Source organism: Mustela nivalis (assembly GCF_964662115.1).
Source record: "Mustela nivalis genome assembly, chromosome: 4".
Lineage (NCBI taxonomy): Eukaryota > Metazoa > Chordata > Mammalia > Carnivora > Mustelidae > Mustela > Mustela nivalis.
The window spans coordinates 107,845,451-107,862,831 of record NC_139023.1 but is presented as its reverse complement, the minus strand read 5'-3'; the positions used below and the strand labels follow the sequence as shown (position 1 = coordinate 107,862,831).

Sequence of the window (17,381 nt, the reverse complement as noted above, 5' to 3'; positions counted from 1 at the left end):
TCAGCACGTCTCTTATTCTGACAGCCTTAACGATGGTTGAGGTCAGAAAAAGGCAGAGAAATACATTGAACTTTCTCAAGTCCTAGGATTTTGAACCATTTTTCCTTCTGAATGTCTATTTCCTAATAGACGCTTTTCAAAGCAAAGTCACCACTATTAAAGACAAGGTAAGAACAATTGCACTAATAACCTACAAATATCCTGAACTTGAAACAGCATAAACTTACTTTCCAATTAAGAGCAAAATCAGAGTAAGATCCAGCGCTCTGTGAAAGCCATTCCGATACTACTATATTTAAATTCCAAGTAAACCCCAAGCAGTGACATTTGCATAATAATAGTCCTAATAACTAACACTGATTGAGCATTCACTATGTGCCAGACTGCACTAGGATCTTTACACATCTGATCTCACTAAATTCCTCCAACACCTAAATTATCATCTCCCTTCCCCCACCTTCAGTAAAGGAGGCACATGGAGGGTAACTAACTTGCCTCCCATCACAGCAATAAAAACTGGCAGGGTTGCAGTTCAAAATCTGGGTCCATGGGACTCCAAGGCCAGTGTGTTTAACATGCTCCCACACTGCATCAGGGTCTTGGGTGTGTAGAAGCAAAAGCTAAATAAAATGGCATCTGAGGAGTGCCTGGGTGGCTCAGTCAGTTATGCCGCCACCTCCGGCTCAGGTCATCATCCCAGGGTTCTGGGGCTGAGTCCCACATCTGGCTCCTTGCTCAGTGGAGAGCCTGCCTCTCTTTCTGCCTCTGCCTGCCACTCTGCCTGCTTGTGCTCGCTCTCTCTGTCTCTCTCTTTCTCTCTCTCTCTGACAAATAAATAAATTCTTAAAAAAAAAAAAAAGCATTTGAGGATATTGCTTCTCATCCCTCTGCATTTTAAGAGGTTCCGTGTAAACGACTGGCCTGCAAATGTACAGGCAAGGAGGGGAAATTGGCACTCGTCTGTCAAGTCTGTAGCACAAATGTCAAGTAGCTACACGGAGCCCAAGGAGCAAGTGAACCATGTGCCCGGCAAGGTTGTACGCGTGTCTGCCTCCTACTCAAAATTTTTCAAAGAAATGAGGAGCCGAGGAGATGGGAAGGAGACTCTCATTCTAAATTCTGCAAAGCATGTTGAATAAATATGATCAGCCCCACACGGCTCAGATAAAGTCAGTCTGATAAAAATAAACAGATCCCGCTCTCGGGGATCAGACCTAGTTTGAGGCAATATGGCTAAACGCACCAAGGTCGAAATCGTGGGCAAATACAGGACCCGTTATCGTGCCTCCCTCACGAAGATGGTGAAGAAGATGGAGATAAGCCAGCATGCCGAGTACACTTGCTCCTTCTGTGGCAAAACCAAGATGAAAAGATGAGCTGTGAGGATCTGGCATTGTTGCTCCTGCATGAAAACCCTGGCGCCTGGACCTACAACACCACTTCTGCTTTCGCAGTCAAGTCTGCCATCAGAAGACTGAAGGAGCTGAAAGACCACTAGAAGCGCCGCCATTTGAAACATTGCTAGCCTATAATAAATGGGTTAATTTATGTAACAACAAAAATAAATAAATAAATAAATAAACAAACAAACTAGATCCCTTACTACCTTCCTGTCTTCACCCAACAGGCACCACGAGGCACGAACACACACACACACACACATTATTAGTATTAGTCTGTTTAAGACTTAAATTTTTAATTCCGTTTATTCTCTCACAGGGAATTGACTCAGCAAACATTTGGCTTCACTTATACTTATGTTGCTATGTTTTACCGCGGGCGTCAAGAGAGCTTTCTCATGGGTAGCGGCTCTCAGAGGTCTCCTCCGCCATCAACAGTCACAAGGCAGCCAGACTTATGGCCGAACAACGGAGATCACGAGGATGCAATAATACAGCTACGGACCCCTGAGCTTATGTAGTAGTGGCCACGTGCTTGGATCAGCTGCACAAGCTCAGGATGTTTCGGACATAAATGGATACCTTTCTTTGTTGTGCCTTTTCTAACTCTTCCCAGTCAACTTCCATCTCCTCATCTCACCAAGCACCTAGTATGTGCCAGTCACCGTATCAGATGCTGGGAATACCACGGCAAGCAAAGTAAGCTTATCATCTAGATGGAAAGGTGGAAATGAATCCAGTAACAACACAAGGGAGCGATTTCCAGGGGAGCACTCTGAAGAAGCACCCACTGAGAAGTATGTGGTAGTTTCTAAACACAGCCGCAAATTCTGGTATTCCTCCCACTGAGAGGTGAGATCTACGTTCTCCCCACCCCCGTGTGAATCTGGATGGCTGTGGCAGCGTCAACCATTAGACTGTGGGGTTGAAACAATGCTGTGGACTGTCAAAGCTAGGTCGTAAGAGGCCATTCAGTTTCTTGTTTCTTTTTATTCACCAGAATACCTACTCTTGGAGCCCCAAACTGTCCTGTAACAAGTCTGCCTATCCTGAGGCTGCCCTGCTGTGAGGACGTCTCAGCCACATCAAGGAACCACGGATAGGAGCTCTGGTCAACAGAGCCAGCGGATCCCGGTCTTTGCATCATCCCAGTCCAGGCACCAGACACAGCAGTGGCGACACTCCCAGGGGATTCCAGCCCGATGCAGTGGAGATCTTCCCTGCCAAGGCTCCAGACATCACAGAGGACAGACAGATCGTCTACACTGTATCTGAATTCCTGAGCCACAGAATCCAGGAGCGTGACAGATGGCTGTCGTTTAACACCACGAAGTTTCAAGTTTCGGAGTGCCCTGTCACACAGCAAGAGATGACCAAATGGAGGGTAGTGTATAGAAGAGGTGGCTTTACACTGCAAGTCCCGCATGAAAGTAACATCGGAACAGAGGTCAGAAGGGTGAAAAGGCTTCCAAGAAACAGAAGGAAGGGGATGGCAAAAAAGGAAAAATAAAATAAAATAAAATAAAAGCAGCTCACAGGCACAGGCCCTGCGGTCAGAGGGAGCATGGCTGGCACAGAAGAAAGCCAGCAGCTGGCCAGGGCCCAGAGAAAGAGAAGAGGAAAAGGCTGAGGAGAGAGGCAAAGGCCAGATTACTCTCAGGGCTTTAGTCTCTTACTTGACAGCAAAATTTCCCTAAGGGTTTTTTGGTTTGGGGTTTTTTCTAATTGAGGTAAAATTCACATAACATAGAAGTTACTGTTATGGACCAAATTCTGTCCCTGAAAAATTCATCTAAAGTCAAAAACAGTACCTCAAAACGTGACCTCATTTGTAAATAGGGTTGTAACAGATGTCCTTAGTTATGATAATGAAGGTGGGCCCTAATCCAACAGGACCATGTCCTTATAAAAAACGGGAACTCTGGAGACACGTGTCCATAGGAAGAACATCACGGTAAAGATGACGGCAGAACTGGAGTGATCGGTCTATGATCACCAGCAATTCACCAGAAGCTAGGAGAAGCCTGGAACAGATTCTCCGTCCAGGTCCTCAGAGGGAAACCACTTTGCCCACACATTGATCTCAGACTTGTGGCCTCCAGAACCATGAGTGAGTTTCCCCATTTTACCTCACAGACTTTGTAGGACCTTGTTACAGCAGCCCTCAGGAAATAATACAGTCATCATGTTAAACTGTACAATTCAGTGATTTTTTTTTTTTTTTTTTAGTATCTTCAAAACAGAGTGTAATGATCACCCTGATCTAATTCTAAAACAAGACTCATAGATCAAATGGAAATCCTGCTCCCTTCTGTCCCCAGCCCTGGCAACCATTAACCTGCTATGAATCAGCCTATGTTGGACATCATATAAATGGAATATACAATATGTGGCCCTTTGTGCCTTGCTTCTTTTACTTTACATAATGTTTTCAAGGTTCATCCCTGTTATAGAATGTATCAGTACTTCACTCCTCTATAGAAGAACAGCCATGTATATACATTGTACTGTATCTATACATCATTTTATTTACCCAGTCATCACTTGGACATTTTATTTCTATCATGAATATCATTGCTATGGAACATCCCTGGACACATTTTATAGGAACATCTGTTTTTGATTCTCTTGGGCATATACCTAGGAGTGGAACTGCTGGGTCGTATGTAACTCTAGGTATCATTTTTTGAGGGGCCTCCAAAGTGTCTTCCACAGCGGCTGTACCATTTCCATTCCCACCAGCAAGGTTTGAGGGATCCCTGCAAAGTTTTAAGCAGGTGGGGTAAATGTAAGAATTGTGCTTTTAAAATAGTAGGAACCAGTTTCTGTGAAAGAACAAGAGCTCATATGGGACTGGTGGGTTTGACGTGTGCTTTAAAACATTCGAGTGGAAACATCGGGTGGCAGAGGCTCTGGCTTGACACTCAGCAGCCACGGGCACGACTCGAGAGAGTACCAAGTGCCGAGAAAGAGAAGCTTGGCCTGAACCTTTCAGGAGCTCCCAAAATATGAACAGTAGAGTAGAGGATATGGAGTCTGCAAAAAGGAGCACCATACGTAGAATGTACCAAAATAATCAACTATTTGGGATAGTGATAAGGTAAGAAAGAGGAAGGTGAGAGAGCCAAGACAAGAGACTTAGCAAATTATAATAAGAAACAGAAATCTGGAAAGGGTCTAAATTCTGACACCTTAACGAAGATAAGCGTCCCTTTACTTCTTTCTACGTTTTCTTTTTTTCTTTTCTGGAAGGGAGACACGGTAGGTAGTTCAGAGCAATACTTTTAGGCTCCTCGGTCTTATCTGTAAGAAGTTAAACTCCTCGACCTTGGTGAATAAATGCTTTTCAGTCTGGACATCAAACCTAACTAACTTAAAATAGACCTCGTGGAGGGAGCTGTGTGGAAAGAATCTGGTTATGTACTTAACAAGTTCCTATTGTTTCATCAAAGCGTCTGAAAGCCAGGAAGACAGTTGGACACCACTTCAAAGTATCACTAAGAAATCAACAGCGATTAAAGCAAGGGAATAATCATTCCTCTATGCACCCTCCCCGCCGACAAGTAGGTATTTAATTACAGAGGCAAATCAAAAGAGGAGAATCCTAAGAATAAACCTATAATAATATCTTCTGCCCCATTTCAAAATTATAGTTTAGATTATTTTGTTCCTCAAAAGCCATAGTTCCAGAGATTATAAAACTCTCTTTACACATCAATCAAGAGTGTAGCTAATCCTTTCAGGCCTCCACTGCAAGGAATTGAATTTTAACTTTGTAATTATGTGAGCAAAAGACTCGGGGTTAAATCAACACTGCCTTTAGTGGAGCACAGAAGGCCAGGCTCACCCAGGCCCAGCCCCCTCCTGGGGTACAGACCCACGTTCTTGGTCAGCCTACTCCTTTGGGGACCCACAATTTTAATACAAGATCAGGAAAAGCAAAATTGAATTACAATGAATTACTTTATTTGAATATCACACACAGTCCCATATTCGTTCTATATTCCCATTCTCTGAATGATTTAATTTTGCCAATTGATGGAAGAAGTGTCCTCCCAGAGTAAGTTTGGAAATTAGATCTTTAAGGTAAGTGTATGTCAGGCAGAAATCCAATTGACTCTAGGACCCTAAAAGATACCTTCTTTTGCTTTATATGAAAACTATGAAATTGGTTCCAGTTACATGACCAAATTCAATGCTATTGAAAAAATAAAATCATTGTGAGTACTCACTACAATCAGGCACATATGTTAGTATTTGTGCCTGGTATTTAACAAATGTTATTCCAAAGGCATTGTTATCCCAGTTTTAAGGACAAAGGTCCTGAGGTACAGAAACTCCAAATCTTACCTCTAGTGAGACAGAACTGAAATACAATTCTTTTTCTTTTTCCCCTCAAACTGCAATGCTAGTAGTGCCTCTATCTACCTCATAGTACCTGAAGGCTACTATGCCTTTACACACCTGTGGGAATTTTTAGAACATTATTGCTAAGTACAGATGTAACCATTGTGTAACGATGAGAAAGTAAGAAATGAAAGACAGTGATCTCCCAGAAAAAAAAAAGCTTCCCTTAATACTTACTTAATAAGTAACACTTTATTACCAAGTTCTGTAACACATTATCTGATTTACCTTAGTTTTTTGTTGTTGCAGAGGTATTAAATTTTTAGATATAGGGAGTAATAAAACAGCAAATGTTCTCAGATGCTACTTGCCACAGTACATAAGAAAAAGTTCTCTTGAAGCCCCTGGTTCAAAGAATCAGTCTGATCACAGCACTTGGAGAAACTCTAAGAGCAGTAACTAATGCTAATTAGTACTTAATGGGGTAGAGCCACAAACATTAGCTTATTCATTAATTCTCACCACATGTTCCTGAAGCAAGTATGAGCATCCCTCTTTTATGGAGGAGAAGTTGGGGGAACCTAACGTTATATCATAGATGGCAACCGACTTCCAAAAAGCAATGGTCATAAATAAAAAAAGACAAATACCATATACTTAAGACTTTAAACTCCTTGTATAAACAGAGGCACAAATGGGCATATTTCTAGACATGACCAATAATTATACTCATCCCAGAACAACAACCATGGAAGATGTATAGTAATCCAGAAAGCAAATTATGGTTTGAAAGCACTGAAATGTAACAGTAATAATAAAAATAGGAGAGGGAGGGGAGAAAAAGCCAGTAACTGCTGAATCCTTACAATATGCCAGACCCCATTCTAAATACCTTGTGATCATTAATCCTCAACCCCCACAATGGGCTCGTGAAGTGGGTACTAGGATTTCCCTATGAGTTACACTGATAGTTCAGAGCAGGATTTGAAACTAGTGAGGCTCCAAAGTCCATGCTCTTGTCCACGACATCACACTTAAGGCACAACTCATCGTCACCTTCAACCCAACATTACCCATGCAAGACTGAACTTAATTCACCAAGGAGAAGAGGCAAGTCCCTTAATGCTTCACACTTAGCCCTGTTTCCAGGACTCCTTCTGACATATGTCCCATGCGCCTCTGGTACAATATAATGTCAAGCTTGATCTAGTCCATTCCAGCTCTAAAATACCCATCTGTATCTAAAATACTCATTCAGATCTTTAATGGCTTCATCCAACCTACTCCTTGAAGCCAATTTCCTCTTGAATGCACTTAATAGCTTCATTGAGAATGAATCCTATTAGTACCATTTATTCATTCCTTCTGAAACCACGTGTTTAGAGGCAGGAAAATAGCATGTCAGTATTATGTTTATTTTACAAAATACAGTTCTCTTTAAAAAAACTGTTCTTCCCTAGCGAGATCTCTAGGCATTAAATCAGTTAGTTATAAGAGAAAATTTATACTACCACATAATTTTTGGAAGTTGAAATAATATGTTTATAAGAAATAAAGCAAGAAGAGTAGAAAACACTTCATGTCTAAGTATTTCTAAAGGGCTTTCCATAAACCAATTATTCACTCATTCCAAACTCACTTGTTATTGTATCAACCTGTGCTTCAAGGACAAACCCACCCCCCCCAACCTGCCCCTTGACCACCCCCTGCTCCCCAGCAGGTACCTGTGAACAATACAGGTGAGACCCAGTGAATTCGAGTTGCCAAGTAAAAAAGTCTGCATCACTTGGCAACGGCCCACATAAGTCTGATGTATCCTGAAGTTTGAGAACCACTAACTTACTTCCACGTACCACCGTACGGAACAAACGACTATGCAGAGGGCTTATTCCATTCCCTGAACCCGTCTACCTGCTTCTAGCATTCTTCCTATCCCCATCCCTAAATAACAGGGGGTTCCTTTCTCAAGCCTAAGTCAGCAAATGTCAAGTCTCTGCTCAAAGGTCTCTCAAGACTTCTCATGACCCTCGTGGCCCCAAACCCTGATGGAGCCCCTGCTTCACCTTTCCTACCACTCTCCCTTGGCTCCAACCACCATGCTGCCTCCCCCCACACCCAGCCTGTCTGAGGCAGGACCTTTGCACCCTCGAGGCTCCGTCCACTCGGATGGCCCTCCTACGAATAGCAGCATGGCCTTTACCTCCCTTTCTTGGGAGTCTTGTTCCAGAATCCCCCTCATGGGAAGTCTTCCTTGGCCACCCTCCCCCAGAACCACCAAACCTGCCCCACTCTCTCCTGCCTGATTCTGTCGTCTTTAGCACCCATCACAACCTGACCTACTTGCTAGGTTGTTTATTTATCTTGTTAGTGGTCTATTACCCTCACTAAAATATAAGCTGTATGAAAGCAGGGATTTTTTAAAATATGTTTTGTTCTTAAAGGTATCCCACTTAACATACAGAAACCAGACCATACTTACTAACTGAAGATCATAAATGTTCAAACGAAGGGATGAATGGAATGTTGTAAAAATCCAAAGGAGAGGGCCACCAAGTCCTCTAAGCACACCGTACCTCCCCTCACAGAGAGTAACACAAGCTGGGGTCTGCAGGAGACAGACACAACACCCTCTAAGAAAGGGAAGGATATTCTCTGTAACTGGCCTGTGAAACGCCAGCATCGTGAAAGTCAAGGATGAGCGGCTCTTCCAGATTGAAGGAGGCTAGAAAGATGAGAAGGACGTAACTGGGATAACTAGAGAAACTCGCAGGGAGTCCTCAGTGAAGGGATACCGTTCTTTTCCGGTCTTCTTACAACTTTCTGCAAGTTTGAAATTGTTTCAAAAGAAGAAGAAAAAAGAGGGCTCAGGAAACCCAAAAGAAATGGAATTATAGGAGTAAATGTAACGCATTAAATAATCTGTAAACGAAAATGCAACGGATACAGTAAGGAAGATAAGGGCTATTTCTCCCCAAATATTTCTATCCCCATTGCTCCCCCACTCCTCCAAGAAAAACTTTGGGCCTATATCGTCTTGGCTTAGAGTCAGCCCAAATATGGTCATTTTTCTTTAAGTGTCACACAAATAAACCCCCGGATTACAGTGGAAACACAGCATGTGGCAAGACATTTGTCTGTATCAACTCTGTAGCAAATGACATCTCTTCTCTCCCTACAGAGTAGAAGCTTGAGCCCCATGAACTGCTGTAACTCAAAGCATACTTTCTACATAAAAATAATGATAGCGTTGGAAATAGAAAAAGTAAATCTTTGGACCGGATTGCTGTTGTGAGCCAAAGAGAAGGACTGAATATAAAACAAGGCCAGGAAAAAAAAGAAAAAAGAAAAACCAACCAGCAGCAGTACTAGGTTATAAAGAAACAGATTGACATAGATTTTTTGGAAACTGGAAGATACAGGCAACATGCCTAGAATTCAAATACCAGTATTAGGGACCAAACACTCTTCCAAGCTTCTACAGCTCCCCTGACGGGTCAAATCTCATCACAACAAACATCACAACCGTAAGGACCGGAGTCACCCGCAGCGTGCCTAGCTCATGAACCCTTTAACTCCGCCAATATACAGTATCTAACCGCATTCCCCACTTTAAACACAGAAGTACAAACACACAAAACAAATACACTGAGTGATTACTGGCTCTACAAAGGAGCTGCATCCGAACGCCCTTGATATTCCATAGTAAGGTACAAGGCTAGTTTTACAATACAGTAAAGAAACAAAATGAGCTTATGGACCACTTTTTCAGGGATACGTCTGCGTGCCGTACAACCAGACACGTGAAAGCAGGAATTTATTTAATGCCACAGCAGGGGAGTCCAAGGATGGATACAGAGCTCCTTCCAAGGCCTCTACTGTCCTTTGTATGTGGGGCCGACCATGCTCTCCAATACGGGTTCCACATGAATCTTCTTAAGTACTGAAGTTGGGAAATTTTTCACTGGAAGAATGTGCCGTGCCAACTGAAAAATGGCTAGATCTGGCCACATAGGCCACATATTCTCTGGTCAGCCATCAGCTGGAGGAAAGCAGCTCCCCATAAACAGGGCAGACACATGGCTGACCCCTACCTCACTCCCTACCACTCCCTACCACATTCCACCTTAAACCCTCAACGGCTTGCTTTCTGCCTGGGCCCTCAAAGCACAAGTATCTGAAGCCCCCGCTTTGAAAAACCAACAGCAACAACAGGACAGCCAACATGCTAGGACACCAAAACGGAGCTCTAGGTTACACGTTCTGCTCTAAGAAGACTTCAGAGAAAAAGCACATTATTATGTATAAACCACATTCACATTTTTCCAAAGGCATTCTCACTGGCATCACTGGCGAAGTGACAAAGTTTATCTCTCTCTTTTTTTTTTAACTATTTATTTATTTATTTAACAGGGTTGGGGGGAGGGAGAAAGCAAGCACACGCAAGGGGGATGACAAGCCGCGGTGAAACAGGCTCCCAGCTCAATAAGGAGCCTGATGTGGGGCTCGATCCCAGAACCTGGGATCATGACCTGAGCTGAAGGCAGCCACTTAACCAGCTGAGCCACCCCGGTGCCCCAAAGTTTATCATTTTTAACTGAAACCACTTTCCTCTGGAAACAGGAATGCTTTGGAAGTCTCTTAGTTTATTAAAAACGTGCTATTGGGGATTGGGAGGGAGACAAACCATAAGTGACTCTTAATCTCACAAAACAAACTGAGGGTTGCTGGGGGGAGGGGGGTTGGGACAAGGGGGTGGGGTTATGGACATTGGGGAGGGTATGTGCTTTGGTGAGTGCTGTGAAGTGTGTAAACCTGGCGATTCACAGATCTGTACCCCTGAGGATAAAAATATGTTTATAAAAAATTAAAAATTAAAAATTTTTTTTTAAAAATTTAAAATTAAAAAGAAAAGATAAAAAAATAGACAAAACCTTTTTAAAAATCTTAAAAAAAAAAAAAAACGTGATTCTGTTTTGGAAGCCCCCATAAATGAGTTCAAGCCAACTGTAGTTATGTATATTTTTTCCACAATTTCAAAAAACAGAAAAAGTTAGTCATAAACATACACAATCTATAACGGAAACAATAAATGTAATTACCCTAAACCGTCAAAAGAGTGACTACTTTCTGAACTTCCCCATTTTCCAGGTATATACCATATGTAATCAGAGTATCTTCAGTCCCGGAGGAACTATTTGGGGGACACGCCCATGGGCAGTCACGTGCTTCTCTGTGCCTCAGTGTCCTCCTCAAACTGTCCTCCTCAAACGGGTGAAGAAGGGCAGTGCAGACAGCCCGTGTGGTCACTGGGAGGATTAAAGAAATTCATACATGCACACAGCACTTAACACAGTGCCTCCCATGTAAGTGTTTCTTTTTAATTTTTACGTGGCAGGCAGTACTGCTGAGCCGTGCATTACTTGAGACACCGACCTAAACCACAGGTAAGTTATGTTTCCCTGTCAGAAACATCCCCGTCTCTCCCCTGGTTTCAAGTGAAATGCTGTCTATCTTTACAGTTTTCCACTCAAAGCACATTCCATTACTATCGATGTAAGTTGCTGCCAAATCTCAAAAGTCATTCATAAAAGTGGTGATTTCTCTGACGGTTTATGGTCAACCACTCTAAGAAGTACTTAATAGAAAAGAATTAGCTCTAAGCCAGTATCCGAGAGACAGAGATTTATCAAAAACAATTACAGAGTTTAAAAGAATAAATCCCCAGTGCAGTAAAAATGCAGTATTCAAAAATAAACTCTGTACAGGGGAAGAGGACTGTTCCCACTCGTGGAGCCTGAATGAATGAGTGAATGAATGACATAAATGAATGAACACCAAGTTGAGGATATGCTGCTGACCAGATCTGCACTTTCTTAAAAAGGAAACCACGAAACAAGTAAAACAAAACACTGTTTACACCTGAGTCATAGCTGAACTGTCTTGTCACACTTACAGAGCAGGTAATAACATAAAAATCCTCCAGTGTGTGGTGGCTCAGTTGGTCAAGTATCCACCCTTGGCTCAGGTCATGATCTCTCAGTCCTGGGATCCAGGCCTGCCTCAGGGTTCCCAGCTTAGGGGTGGGGGGCTTCTTCTACCTCTGCTCATGCTCACACACCTGTGCTCTCTCACACGTGCTTGCTCTCTCTCAACAATAAAAATCTTTAAAATAAAATTAAAGGGGTGCCTGGGTGGCTCTGTCATTAAGCATCTGCCCTCCGCTCAGGTCATGATCCTGGTATCCTAGGACAGAGCCCCATGTCAGGCTCCTGCTCAGCAGGAAGCCTGCTTCTCCCTCTCCCTGTGTTCCCTCTCTCACTGTCTCTATCTCTGTCAAATAAATAAATATTTTTCAATTCAATTAAATTAATAAATACAAGTCTTCCACTAGCCCTCCCTAAATGCTTGCTGTATGCACCAATCATCACTGTGCTTATGTGGATGGAGCAGGAGTGGTCCCCACCCTTGCTGAGTTTTAAATCTAGACCAGAACAAAACAGTTCGGCTAAATGGTAATCTGTGAATATCAACCATGGGAGTTCAAAGAGAGCTGCACCCAGGGTAGGCTGTAAGCACCCTCAGAGTGAAGGGGAACAGAAGACAAAGGAGGGGGACCCCGGAGAACTAGCACAGTAGCTATGCATGCACAGGGCTAGAGAGAGGAATGTGTAATACAGGCTCAGTTCTGCATCCTAGCAAGTTGGTTTTCTTCCCCTGTTGTTGGGATAAAAAAAAATACAGCAAGTGTTTTCTGCTCAGCCAATCCCTGAACCTCCTTCAAAATACACAGCAGCATCACCTCCTGGGAACATTCCCTGACCACTCCAGCCTCAGGCTTACACACCACTTCCCTTCAGCATATTTCTCTGTAAGTCTTTCCTCCCCTGGGCTGAGAACTCCTGGAGTCCAAGAATCATCTGACGCGGTCCTGTACTACAGTTCCAGGCCCGCGTGCTCACTCAACATCCCTGGACTGAATGAGTAAAGGGACGACCTGGCAGCCAGGGGAAGAACTCTATGAACACAGCCCAGGATGGAAGGCCACGCGCCAGCGGGAAAAGGCACGGCCAGGCTTCCCTTGGCTCGGGTGCTGCCCGGCAGGAGGGACAGCCTCTGTCCTCAAGGAACCTGGAGTCCATTTATGTCACAGAAGGTATCCTGAGGAAGCATTTTAAGTGTTCTACCAAAGCAGTCGTTGATTACTGCGAACTGGAAGACGTCCTCCCTTTAAGATAAGGGACGAGGGGTGCTTTCTCTAAAGGCCCTGGAGAGCGAAGGACTTCCGACCGGGTACCACTGACACTAGACACTCGGCACATGAGCTGCACCGGAGTTCACCGGGTCACCCAGAGGAAGAGAATGAACTTACTCCTAAAATCCCAAACGCTCCCTTCTTGCTCGCTGGCTGAGAAACCGCCATCTGGGCGGCTTAGCAGATGAAAGGCATTATCACGGTTCTGCTGGAATATTTCTGGTAGGCAGAGAACACAAGATGCCAGAACGTGGGGTGGGGTGGGGGGAATCACATAACTGTGATTACCTCATTTCACCTTTCTCATGAGCCAATCTGAACACCGCCTCTCATAGACACGGACTATTAGTGCAACCTCACAAACGCCTTGCTGCATCCCCGGACTGGCAAAAATCCGCAGGAGGCCCGCACAGCTCCCACATTCTACTGCTCTGGCCTAAGCCGACTTGGCAAGCAACGTGAGCACCCCTTTCACATAACCTTCAAACCAAAGCCGGCAGGAAAGCCAGGCAGGCAGCACTGACTCTCCCAGGGCCGGTCACCAGCCTCCTCCGGAACATCCCACACTCGTGCGGCTTCCCCGGGCATGGGTCCCCCCACACTCGGCCCGTGCGTCCAGCTATGGGAAACCACAGCGCCCGCACTCAGCAAACGCACACCTGTCACTCACGTCTAGGTGTTTGTTGTTGGCTTTGTTTTCGGGCCATCTCTCAGGACCACCAGGGCCTCCACGGTGTCCCTCCGCTTCCCCACCGCGCGGGGCCAGCGTGAAGGAATCCACTGCTTCAAGGCTCTGTGCAACCGCAGCGTGGAAGTCAGGCTTAGGAGGGGCTTTCCCGGGTGTGGTTTTGAGACCTCAGGCTATGCCATCTGATAAAAATCATCTTCAGCCTAGTGTCGCAAAAAGCGCTTTCCCCCTGCAGGGGCCACCAGTTTGAAAGTGCCTTGCAAAGCGTTATTTGTGTTCCGTTCTTCACAGGCTTCCCCGAGGCAGGTGCATGTAGGCGCCAAGTCAGAGAAGAGCAAACGGAGTCTCCAGGGGCCTGAGCTCTAACAGGCCTTCCAAAGCAGGGCCTCAGCCTGCCTTTTCGATTTTTTGTAACTCAAAACATCACTTGGTACTGTCCAAGTCACTTCCTGGAGGGACTATAGATGGGCAGGGAAACCGCAGCCCAGATTACCTCTGCGCTCCCACCAGCTCCCTCACAGACACACTGCCATTGGAGACCAGCTCGTGCTAGAATGAGGACAGCAAGGACTGTGTCTGCTGGCCCAACAGGGTGTAAATACCCTAACACTTTCCAATTAAAAGTCTGTCAACCTCTGACTGGAAGAAGTACCTACCCGTGGCCACCTGCGTTTATTTTTGGTTTCTTTAACAACCTTTAAAGCCTCCCACCAGCATATTCTAAAATCCCAGGGGCCCAAGAGAGTGTTCTTAAACTCTTCAAAATGTTAAAAAAAAAAAAAAAAAAAAAAAAAAAACCACTGCCGGAGTTTCAAGAGTATCAATTCTCTTCAGCCGGATGAGACTTAATCAATGACCCCTTCCCACCCTACACCAGAAGCCTGAAAACTGAACCACCTACCTGAGTGATTCACCATCCTCTGGTTTTAAAAAGGATCACGGTGTACACTATTATCCAAAATGAGTAATTTTCCCAGTGAAAGGGGACCCTATTAGTCAGTCACGACACAGAAACTGCCAGCATAAACCAAAACTATTGTGGAAAACCAAGCCCTGTGGAGCACACTAAAGGCCCTGCCCCCAGGGGCTGGCGCTATCATCAAGGTCACAGTCAGTGCAGAGCCCCAGAGCTGCCTGATGAGTGCACAATACAGACAATCAAATAATCACCCAAATAAACAACAATGACCTAACGTAATGATGACAGGTAGTCAGAAGTAGTCCTGGGTGGTAGGACAGAAAATTCCAATGCTTAACCAGATGTGGGGTACGGGTAACCCCATGTGCTCTGGGAGTAACATATGTAAAGGGTCTGAAGCAGGAAGCGTTCCAGGGAGAAAATAAAGGCCAGAGGGATGCAGTGGAAGAAGAGGCGGAAAAGTAGGGGATACGGGTGCAAGGTGGGGGGTCACTGGAGGAAGACGAGACAATGCAGAGGGTATTAGACTAGAGCAAGGACAGCAGGAAGCCAGGGAGGGCACTCACAGCATGGAGTGTCGTGATCAGACAGACATGAGACAAGACCTCTCTGGCTCAGGGTAGAGCACCAACAGGGAAGAAGGCAGGAGGCAGAGACAGCAGGCAGCCAATGCAGTCAGGAGGATGCAGGCTCCGACCAGGGCAACGGTTGTGCAGACAAATGAGAGCAGATGCAAAAGAGTGAGAGGTTCACATCCAAAGACCCTGGTGATGGGTCAGAAGCTGCCAAAATTCTGGTTATGTTCGCTGAACATAAGACAGCAGAGCCAGTTCCTTATACAACCCTAAGTTGCCCTAAGCTTGCCTAGTAATCCTATTCAGACAGCCTCAAAAATCCCTCGCAACGTGATGTTAAAATGCAATGCAAGTGCTCAAACTGCCTTGCCACAGTTTTCCCTCATCCACAAATCAATGAATCCTTCAACAACCTAAACAAGGCAGACTCACCTAAACAACTCAATATTCTCTCCATGTTTGTCATGACCTATTCAGGTGTATCACCCAATAATACAACTGAAGATGAAGTCATTAGAGTTCTGAGTGATTAATCAAGTTTGCCTTTCATCCATAGAGATGGTATTCAAATCTCAAATCCTTTCTAGGATTAAAAATCTAGAAAATCACATCAGATCCCACTTCTTCACTTTGAGGAACAGAATTTAAAAATATTATTGGTAGGGGTGCCTGGGTGGATCAGCTAGCTGGGTGTCGGACTCTTGATTTCAGCTCAGGTCATGATTTCAGAGTCCTGAGATGGAGCCCTGCCTCAGGCTCCATGCTGAGCTTGGAGTCTGCTGGAGTCTTCCTGACCCTTGGCCCCTTCCCACCTCCTCATATACTCTCTCAGTCAGTCTCTCTCTCTCTCTCTCTCTCTCTCTCACACACACACACACACACACACACACAAAGAGATTATTAATAGTCACCCTTTGAGATAATCTGATCAATAAATTGAAAGGCATCAGTTGGATTACAATGGCTATGCCACCCTATGCCACTATTCCTAAGGACTGCATTTTCATGAAATATATCAGTGTCCAGCCTTTTCCATGTCAAGCCAAGAATTCCTGCCCACTTAAGTAAAAATGCTCCATCACAGTAAAAATTACTAACAACTTCTGTTTCTATCCAACCCTCCCATTTACAAGGTTTTGAGTTTTTTCAGTGACCCTGATAGCACACACAGGCAAACACTACTCAAGCATCAAGATTTGTCACAAAAGCTCAAGTGTAGGTGGGGAGTGACAAATCCCCTCCACTATGCTATCCCTAAAGAGACAGGTACTGGGGCGCCTGGGTGCTCAGCCAGTTAAGCCTCTGCCTTTGGCTCAGGTCATGATCCTGGAGTGGTAAGATGCAGTCCTGCATCAGGCTCCCTGCTCAGCAGGGAGCCTGCTTCTCCCCCTCCCTCTGCTGCTTGCTTGCTCTCAAATAAATAAATCTTTAAAATAAACAAACAAATATAAATAAAGAGATAGGTACAAAGGACCTTTTGTCTGTCCTACATAAGGCAAAAAGGAAAACTGGGGCCAATCCAGTCGGATTATAGTGTTATCAAGTTTCACTACCTAAGAATGCCATGACCCCAGATTTTCTAGAAGTTACCATTTCAAATATTCAAATACTATCAACTGACATGCATATATATGCACTTTTTCCTTTGAATAACTTAATTCTTTGAGATAAAACCAATTCACTAAATGTGGTATAAAGCATATGTTAAAGTGTCTGACATAAAGAAGTCCACAAGTGGGGGGAAAAAATCCTTTATTAGATGCTGGTCCCAATTTTCAAAAATATATAGTTACCATCCCCTGACCTTATGGACCATACCCCAACTCACTCAGAAAGTGGTCCCAGAAAATATCCAGGAAACACAAAGGAGGAATGTGTGGCTCTGGGAGGAAAGAGGATCCTGGAGAGCAAAATGGCGTCAAAGAATGTCAAAGATCGTGCTCTTCAAAGGAAGACCCCAAACAGAGGTGGAGAGAATTAAATGATAAAAGAGATTATAAACCCTAGCTGGAGGGGGTGAGAGAAAAGTCAAAAGAAGACAAAAAAAAGGTGCCCATTCTTTGGAAAGCCCTCTAGGTCTGAAGTAAAACAGAGCCCAGAAGTCCGGAGATAAGCGGCTTAGGACTTCCTCCACAGCCTGGCTTGCTAACCCTTCAGAGGAGAGGTGCAAGAGAATAATAGGGCACAGGCAGAGAGAAAG

The 17,381-nt window shown here is 44.5% G+C and overlaps 1 protein-coding gene and 1 pseudogene across 3 annotated transcripts in view; one reads left to right on the top strand and one right to left on the bottom strand.

Annotated features, from left to right (window-relative positions):
• Nucleotides 1-17,381, bottom strand: part of TSPAN5 (tetraspanin 5) — a 170,958-nt gene that overhangs the window by 128,581 nt on the left and 24,996 nt on the right. The gene's annotated exons all lie outside the window — the stretch shown is intronic.
• LOC309863892 (large ribosomal subunit protein eL43 pseudogene) lies at nt 1,230-1,498 on the top strand (annotated as a pseudogene). The gene has a single exon. The product of its transcript is annotated as a large ribosomal subunit protein eL43 pseudogene (transcript).